Raw genomic sequence first — 10,414 nt, 5'->3', positions numbered from 1 at the left:
GTTCCCATTTTTTTCACTCTGCATGATCATTTCTACCTTTTGCTGATTCCCTTAGCTCGCTCGAACATCTCACCAGTACTGGCAGGTACCAAAATATTCCCACAAAACGGGAAATTCATATCAGTGGCTAGAATGCGGGATATTTCGTTCCAAATATAAGATAAATAAGAGATAATTTTCTTGAAAATGTATACCAATGGAAAGGCGTTTCAACTTTTTCTTATATATAGGGTGTTTCAAAACAACACCGACAACGTTTGGGAGGTCATTCCTGACACCAAGATAAGACAAAAAGTATAGACCATCCTGGGTGCAGAAACGCTTCCTTTCGGAGTTATAGGCAGCCGAAAGCATGAAAAATGAATTTTAGAGGTTCATATCTCCAAAACTATGACACCTACCGTAGCCGGGTCAAGACTTCACTTAGGAATTTTAATGTGCCCTATCCAAAAATACGTGTTTCAGAATCCTGAGGTGCATCCACTACAATTTTTATAGATGGACTTTGACTACGGGCCGTATATGAAGTACTCTCAAACTAGCTCCATAAAAATTGTTGCGGAAGTACCGCAGGATTCTGAAACTTGGATATTTGAATAGAGCACATACTAGTTCCTAAGTGAAGTCTTCACCCAACTGCAAAAGGCCATATACTTTTGGAGCTATGGACCTTTAAAATTAATTTTTTGTCTTGTTTCTGGGAATTTATAACTCCGAAAGGAAGCATTTGTGGACCCAGGTTGGCATATACTTTTTTGTCTTATCTTGATGTCAGAAATCACCTCCCAAACGTTGTCGGTGTGTTTCGAAACACCCTATATATATATATATATATATATATATATATATATGTGTGTGTGTGTGTGTGTGTGTGTGTGTGTATGTGTGTGTATGTGCGCGCATATCTGGGTATGTTTGTGTGTATTATTTATTTGTGGGCAACATTGAATCGTTGGAAAATTTCATGTCTACAGGCGGAAATTTCCCTTCATGAACCGGCAACACATCCTGACAGTAAATATCAAACAATTATGTAAAGTTTCACTTGTGCAGGCGAGGAATGTAAATAAACTATGCCCGTCTGTTGTCTTTGCGGTAATAATGTCCGAACGAAACTTTTTGAAAACTTCTAATGATATATTTCGTGAACTGATTACCCAACAAAAAGAAAGTGCTAAAGCTATCATAGTCTGGGTTCTGGTTGCTCCTCAAAAACTTTTACCTCCTAGATCTGACACTGAAGACCAGTATGCTCATTAGAAATATCAAGCTTTAAATTCATTGGAAATTTATTAATAGTACTATGTTTTCCTCAAAAGTCAATTAAAATATTGGTGTGTCATAAATGACCCTATGTTCAGATTTCTCTTTTCTTTTTCTCTTCATAAATATGATTTCTATAGTGCGTTCTATGAGCAAAGACAAAATCCCAAAAGGTTACTGAACTGTCACTACCCAAGCTTTATTTCGGTTTTATGTAACTACACAAATGCTCCGAAGTGGAAATTTGTTAAACACAAGAAGTGTAGTCATTGGTGTGAAAGTTGATATCTATTAATCTAAATTTAGAGGATTACCTAACACTAGCACTTAATTAGTGTTCTAACCTAAGGGGCATAGTTACATAAGTTTCCTTATTTTACTACACTATACATACGCATATCAAAAAAAGATCTTTATAGTGTTCCTACACTTTAAACTTATTTGTGCTCATCCTTGTGAAGGAAATTGGTCTAACATCTGTAGTACATACAGCTTTAGACATAATTCATTGACTCTAAATTCGAACGGCTGAACCGATGTCGTTATATATTTAATAACCTTTTCAAGCAACGGAGAAATTTAAAAGATAAAAAACGGGACGAGTGTTTCCAGTTTTCTATTCTGCATATTGTATTTAGACCAAAAAGTTTTAATTTCCATTTAAGGTTTCTTGCCTTGATATACACTTTTGGGCCTCTATATAGAATATTGTTCAACATGTTTTCACCACTCATCCTTAATATTAGGAGGCCTTATTCTGAGAACCGTATGTAGAGAGTTTTTTTTTTTTTTTTTTTTTAATAAATCTCTCAGTAGGTCAAAGAAAATATACACTTGTTTGATTTGTTCCCAACTGTAGGAAAAAGAGGGTGCCTTTTTAGAAAGAAGTGGCTGGCTAGTTTTTAAAGAAGACTTTAGAATACGAGTCGACTTAAAATGCTGTTAGTAAATGGAAATAATGTGCTAAAAGTGTAGATTTAATGAATATTGTCCATATACGCGCCTAAACTTAAATTGTTCCGTCCACATATGGACCGCTAGGATGCAAATCGCCTGTCAAAGAAAAAATAATGTATTTTATTCATTTCTATATATTTTAAACGAGGAATTTTTAAACCTTAAATTATAAGAAGATAAACTTTGTAGTTAGTGTTTTGGTTGCCAAGATATCAGATATATGAATTTTAATTTTAAAGAAACGCTCTTTGTCATCCAAGCGATCCATATCATAATAATATAAATTTTGATTCAAAATCTATTTTTAAAATCACTTGGTGTTATGGAAAGAGATTTTGCAAATAGGTATAATTTAACTAATAAATTGTATTATTTGGAGACAAAAAATAATAATCCAACAAGCGCATCCGGTAATACGACTGGTCTAATTAACGCAAAAACGTTCAATCAGAATTTTTGAGCAGTTAAATGGACATTTCCTCTGCTGGGTAATAAGAATAGGTAAAAACTTTATTCTTCTTTTAAAATTTAAACTACTCTGAAATGAACTACTTCGCTTATACTACTACTCTAGAATGATTTTTCGCATAGTCGTTATTTAAACGGGGTTCGAGTAATTAACTTTTCCTTTCCTCACATTGTTCACATGTATCATAAGTTTAACTAAATAACCATAAGTTCAATATTTAACAATATATATAAACGTAATTAACTGAATTTGTAAGCTATATTTCGATTTGCATTAGTATTTTCGCCTTATTGACAGAATCCGTAGAATTACCATTTCACTCATAATTATATCTCATAGAATCCTTTAATTCTTTGAAGTTGATGAACATTGCTACTGATTGTTGTTAGATATAAAAATATGAGCGACTAGAGGGAAGACAATGTTAAGCGCCACTTCAGATGAAATTGAGCCACTAGGTGGAAAGGATTGGCATCGGACCACAGAACAACATGTAAGTGATTTTATTTCGGAAATGTACCTAGAAATGACAGGGAAAACTTGTTTGGTATGCGTCATTACATTTTATTGCATGGAAATGTTTCTCTTCTAGTTTGCTTGATAGCACATTTAACATAGTCTTATACCGAGCTGCACATATAAAACTCACTTGAATGTTACAGATAATTGCCCATCATTCTTATGATCTTTTAAAAGTTATGCCACTTACCTTTTCCATACTATAAAGTGATGTAGTTAGTAAGGAATATTATGTTTTAATCATATAGGAAAAAAAGGAGAGGTGGTATGGTTTATTACAATTTTGACTCGACATACCGGCTAACTGAATAATGAAATACAGTTAGGGTATGTTGCTTAAAATATTGCATTTGTATTTACATAACTCAAAGCCATGGGAGAGCTTCTCAGCTTCCGAGTAGTTACGGGGAAAGGGAGCATGGAGAGGCTTTGCTCCGCGCCTTCAGTTTTCTGAAACAAAAATAAAAAAAAATACCCCCTTATGTTATATTATAGAGAATTATACACGAAAATGGTCAAAATAAAGTTTTTATGTGAACATTTTTTAAACTGTTTCTCGCGGGACAACTCCTGAATTCCCACTAGATCCCCGGAACTCCCGGACCCCCGGAATGAAATTTGGTCTCCCATTTTGCTCTAGTAAGATAATCAGAAAATGCAGCAAAATTCATGTCATGAGGAATACTTCCTGATAAATAAATTTATTGATATAATTAAACTATCTAAAAATTCCATCCATTAAGTAACATTATCAGATTGAATTATCAAAAAACAATCGCCACAAAGAGCTAAATATTAGCGATGCACACACGCACCCAATCACCGCACACGTATTCACAGTGTTATCCAATTATTAGAAAGAAGCAAAAATACTTTTTAACTAAAAAAAAAAAGATGTTTTGATTTCATAAACTTTTTTTTTCCCTCGCAAATATCGAACTCAGTTACATATTTATGATTGTAGGCACAAAAGAAGTCCCGATGAACTCATAACAATACTACCGATTTCAGTTTAGACGAGTTGCACCAATACATATATATATATATATTTTTTTTTTTTAAGATTGGGCCATGATTCACTCCTTTCAGTCATGGGACCCTTATCTGCAACCAACACGAGTTCTTGCGTAGGAGCAAGGGGTGAACTTCTTTCTAGATACCCCATTTTGGAAACAAAAAGTAAGAAAAATAAAAATAAAAAATCTGTGTTGGAAACGCAAAAATTACTTCTAAATAAAAGAAATCTTTAACGTGCAAAGCTATTCATCAACTACTGTGCGTAAAAATGGATTTATTAAAGGTATGTTATCATCCAACTTCCAGTGGCGGTACTTGATTACCGAGAAACCAGAGATGCTATGCCTTCATCATTGAAAAACCAGAGACGGTGTGGCATATCACTGCATACCGCTCACTTCGACCACTGATTTTATTGTTTCCGAACGATGTTTAAATCCATGATTATAAATCAATTTAGTAATTATGAGGTACAAATGATAACATAAAGAAAATTTATGCTTCAATAATTTTATTATACTTTCTGCTGCAGATATAGTGTAATATTACCTTAAAGAATTATGGTCACAATATGCAAAAACAATTTCACGTAATACTGTATTATTTTCCTTTGGTTATTTTCTTAGAAAGTAAGTCTTATTCCTACATTATGAAAAAATTGAAAATTGTAAGATTAAAAGAAAACATTAAAAAATCATGGAAATCATGAAAAATGAAAATTTCTCTTACTGAATTTCTCTTACATGTAAATACTACAGAATCAAGTATGAACAAGAAACACAGTGAACAAATGAATTTTGGAAAGTTGTGATGATATATCAAAATGTATTTTCACTTATTATGGTTATTTTTAAAGGAAATGAAATCTTAAAATTGCCCGATAAAGCCATGAAATTTGTTGAGATTAATGAAATATGTTATAACTCATAACATGTTATAAGTTATTACAATTATGTGATGATATAATTATATTTTATTATAGAAAATTTTTTGAACCATTACGCAAGTAAATTTCAGGCTTTATTTTAACAATGTATTTATATTGATTTAGTTTACATAAAGCATATTCTACCAAATATTGATTGAAGAATTTCTTCTTCGTCACTTCTGTGATATACCTGCGAAAATATTGGAAACCTATTAGTCCTAAAATTCATTATTTAATAAGCAGAGCGTAAAAATATGACAAACATAAAACAGAGGTACTTAAAATTTTTGAACTTACACCATCTTTATTCCAAGAACTGTACTCTATTTTAAGCTACATATGTCTACATTGAAAATTTTATTTAAATTTGAATTGTTCTTGCAGTTTTTGTTGCTTAATCCTAGAAAAATACAGAAACGCTCCTACAGGTGAGATAATTAATCACGTTTTTGTCAATTTTCAGATAAAATTTTGCCCCGACACTTTCTTTTAACTTCCATGATTTGAAAAATAAGTATTTTTACCTATAAGCCTTAAAATATTGAAATGTCATGAATCTATTACACTCATATTATGTAAGACATTTTTCGACTTTAGAAAGTAAATGTAATAGTGAAAAATGGTACATTGTATATGTAAAATATTTTGCATCAAAAGGAAAGTTTTTCAGTTATTTTTAAAGGTATCCTATCAACTAGTAACTGCATTATAGTCTTGGATAGTGTCTTTTTGTTGAAATATATAATTTGGAAAGTAACTAAAATTTATGAATGTAAGGCTCATTTTCGGATTGCATTGTTAAGACTGAAACTCATAGAACCATTGAAATCAGCCAATGACATCCGAAGCAGGGGTAAAGTTAGCATTAGAATTTTGGGGTTGGTAGAGATCCATATTGGGCCAGGCAACACTTCGTTTCAGCTGATTGGACTAGCAACATATAACATTTGGAGTAGCCTGAAGACATAGATATATCTTCCTAAAATTTCTAGAGCCAGCTTCTAAATGTCCTACAAAATCTGCGAAATTCTACATTCTACATGAACAATATAGTATTACTCCATATGGAACATTTGAACTACCAGCTTTCAGCGATCGGGCTACTTTATATCCGGAAATAGTGTCTACTGCGGTTTGTGGAAAGTTAAATGGGTGATTTTGTTTCGGGAATAGCTACATTTGACGGAGTCAAGTACTATTCCGCATGAACTACTTAGCTTCTTGTATTAAAAAGTTTTGATATATCTCGTAAGACAACTACATTACCCCTAAAGAGTGTGTTATATTGAAATAGATCAAATTACAACGTTTTACAAAAGGATTATTTCTGTAACTCGAAAGGCGCCAAACAATTCTAGTGAACACAGCCACCTGCATTCAACTTCTCAGGAATCTGCTTCCGATACAATTACAGACTGGATTACATTTTCTAATTTTTAGATGGCAAGACTAACTTCTTAACCGTAACAATAACTTTGAACTCCAGAAGAATGTAGATAAATAGTTTTAAATTTGAGGGGAGGAAATTTGGTTGCTCAAATTAGAAATAAGATTATCTATTTATTGCAGGTAATGTTACAATTATATTAATTTCTTCTCAGCTTGTCTAATGCCTAGCGCAATCCTCGGATGGAGTCTGGAGTTCGATATCTGGTGAGAGGGTCTGCAAAATCTGAACGTATTATTGCAGTTTGGATTTCAACCTTAATTGGACGTCTACATGTCATGTTGTCTAGGTGCTGAAAAAGGACTCAGGAAAACGGAAAAAGGACTGAAAGTTTCAATAAATAAAATAATAATATTAATATAAAAAATAAAACTTCAATTTTCTGATTAACGTAAATACTTTTTTGTTTTCAAATGTCGGTATAATAATACTACGGTAAACGAAAGCACATATGATTTCTCAGCAATAAAATACGAGAGGAAGTTCAGATGAAAAGATTAAAACTACGGAATAACGCGAAGGAAGAGAATAAAAGAAAGAAAAGCCGATCCAGCATATACATAAGATAAAAGATCTGACAAGAACGGATACTAAATGAAATGTTTGAAAATAAATTTAAAAAGAAAGGCAAAATCGTAATGACAAAGTAACAGATACTAAATCTCAGAAAGGAGTAAACGAATTTCTATTAAATAACTTTTCCTTCTGAAATCTAGATATATATTGAAATATTGCTTTTAACAAAAAATGTTCTAGACAATTATACGCAATAGAAAATTTCCTGGTTTCACTTTTATTTTCAGAGGTTCTTGCCTTTTTAATATTTAGTGTCAGTGGAATTCAGATACAATTTGATATAGCTATATATAACTACCAATCGATATCTCATTTCCTTTCAATCTAAAATACATGAAGGTAATTTCATTAGAATATCTTTATATAGTATCATTTTTTGAATGTCGGGGTGCGCGGTGGCTCAGTGGTAGAGCGTTCACCTCTGGTGCTTGGGGTCCCGGGTTCGATCCCAGCCCTCGCCAAATGAACTTTGTGGTGGACAAACACCGTGCTCGTGGGTTTTCTCGGGGTTCTCCCGTTTCCTCCCACTTTCTTCATTCCACCATTTCACTCATCTCTCATAATCACTGTCTCCTTTAGCGTAACCGGCATATCCGTGGGACGTTAAACTCAAAGATTTCATTTCATTTTTTATTTGAATGTCACCATATCTAACATTTATCTTCCCTTATACATGAATATCTTCAATTTTCTCATGGTTTTTAAACACACACCTGCCCGTTGTGTCTGCCCCCGTTACAGTTTACGGAATAAATAGTACTTCATTATTTCCTTACATAACCTCCTCGGTCCTTGTGTCCAGCCCGCTGGACCTTTTTTCTTGAGTAGTTGTCGCTACGCTATTAGTAGAAATCCGTTTAAACCATGTGTGCAGGTTACTGGATGTCTCTGCTATCTACGTACGAATTGTTGATTTCATTTGTTTCCACCGAGATCTGGTATTACTGAATGAGTGGCCATGGATGACGAAGGTGGTGCTAATCAACAACCTCCGCATGGAAAACGAGGTAATGTATTGTCCGTTCACTCTAGGATGGAAAATTGTTTACAAACAACAACTGTAGTGCGAGCGTCAACACCTTGCTTCTCACCCCTACATGGTTAATTCATGGTTGCCAGGCACATGAAGCGCCGAACCGAATGTACCTACTTCTGCACAGTCATAGAACAATTATTATTACTACATAAATTGCTGCTTTTGGGATGACTGAGATATTAACGTTATAACAAATCGAGTTAGTTATTATGTAATACAATCTTACATATAATGCACACTCAATTTTGTACAAGTGTTCTTGTTCAAAAGTGTGCGAAAGCCTTGTACGCCTGGCAATATTGGAAGCATGCAGTTTGTTTTGTAAACAATAAACAGAAATCGCGAAGACCGTTAGGTTCGCTGGACAGCGTTGTTTTCATGATAAGGCGACAGAAACATCTTGTACTGATTGTAAACAGAGGCTGGGAATTTCGATGCAAGTTTAGGTGGAAATATTTTCGCCACATTATTGCCTGTTGGTGAAGGTTTGCAATGTTGCAAACTGTCAAGTCTAGAATTTCATACTAATTGAACGAGATTTGAGAAGGATTAGTATGATACAATAATTATAAATACTAACAACCATAGACTTAAAGTATTAGGAAATAAAGCATGCTGCTGTAAGAAGAATATAATATACATTGAATTACGTGTTCAAAGTACAGTATAAAGCGAATTTTAACATGTAAATATTTTAAAGCAGTACGCATTTACCCTGTTTGGGTGCCCTTACCAGACACTGTCCAACACAAAAAAAGGCATTAAAATAGGTAGATCGAAGTGGGCATGAACCCAGCTTTGGCTTCTATTCCTTATTAAGGTTTTCCTCAGTCCCACGAGGTGAATGCCTAGACGATAGCTTCTGTAAGGCAGGGGCGGATTCAGGACGGACTTCTGGGGGAGCGGTGAGTTTGAGTACTGCTACTTAGAGCTACTTTTAAGAGCTCCAAACTCTGGGATGGGTTTTATTTAAATATATAAAATAAGAAAGTTTTCTCTCCGGGGGTGCCTGATCGTTCCCTGGATCCGCCACTGCTGTAAGGCCAGAATTGGGCCAAACTCTGAGGCTCCAGAATTTGCGGGAAATATTTACGCCAGAATGTTGCCAAAACTTCCACAAATATTATGGTGGTGGGTTCCGATATCCCTTTTTCGTTTATATGTGTTTAAATTCATTATGAAGTAAATGTTGAAGTGTTTCTTTCAATCTCTTTCTTTCTTTCTTCTCATCTTTCTCATCTTCGATCTCTTTTCCCCACCTTCTTAAAATCTGAATACTATCGTCCTGTAAGATTGTTTCCCTCCACGCCCTAAGATTTAAAGAGACCAACCTGATATAGTTAACTATTAGCAGGACTGTACCAATAAATTCACATTAGAGACAGCGCCGTAACTTAGATTTTTTCTAGGGGGCAAGCATTAATACGTGTATTTGGGCCTCCTAGAAAAAGTTTTTCCTCATTCTAGGACCCTCCTCTTTCTATCTTTCTCTTACTATTTATGTCCCACCGGAGCCTGTGGCCCTCCCTCACGGCAAGGTCTGCGGGGCCGTTACTTACGCCCCTGGGCCCCTTCCATACATGACAAATTAATTCAGGGGACAATATTGATAAATCTCAAAACCACACGAATAAATGTTATTTCTAGGGCCCCTAACAGTACACGCTTTTTTACTGAAGTGGGCCCAGTACTCACTTTTGTTTTATTTACCTTTTGTGCGCTGCTTTATGTAATGTAGTGAAACTGTTTGATGCTTCATTTATAATTCCATGTTCGTATCGTATATGGATTAAGAAAATTTTGCCTCAAAATGGGCCCCTTCGAACGGCGGGGAATCTCCCTGGGGGGCAGTTGCTTCTCCCCTGCCCCACACAAGTTACGGGCCCTGATTAGAGAAGAAGTAAACTGTTTCGAAATTTACGCAACTTGCAAATACCAAACCCTACTAGTGTTAAAGTTGATGAGTTAGTGTCACTGTTACCACTGCGATAAGGGGAAAGAAGGGGAAGGACTGCTAAGATTCGCTAGCCAGGTTTTGTGTCAAACACAGCGCCAAGTTACAGTAAACGGACAATATCACTATTTATTATTTTTCGATTGTAGATCTTTGCTTATGTTTTGTTTATAAAACAGAGAACATAATGAAAGTATAAAATGTTTTAAATATTTGCATTTGAATAGTTTTTTTTTTAAAGTCACATT

At 34.4% G+C, this 10,414-nt stretch overlaps 1 protein-coding gene across 1 annotated transcript in view; it reads right to left on the bottom strand.

The window, feature by feature from the left end:
• Positions 1-4,768: 4,768 nt before the first annotated feature.
• Positions 4,769-10,414, bottom strand: part of LOC145683429 (uncharacterized) — a 341,599-nt gene continuing 335,953 nt past the window's right edge. The window contains exon 9 of the mRNA XM_081754761.1: positions 4,769-5,343. The gene's annotated coding sequence lies outside the window, so the exon portion shown is untranslated. The remainder of the gene's footprint in view (positions 5,344-10,414) is intronic.

The sequence above is a fragment of the Thermobia domestica genome, chromosome 4 (assembly GCF_964235325.1).
Source record: "Thermobia domestica chromosome 4, izTheDome1.hap1.1, whole genome shotgun sequence".
Classification (NCBI taxonomy): domain Eukaryota; kingdom Metazoa; phylum Arthropoda; class Insecta; order Zygentoma; family Lepismatidae; genus Thermobia; species Thermobia domestica.
Note: the sequence above shows the minus strand (reverse complement) of the source record. Positions and strands in the feature narration are given on the sequence as shown.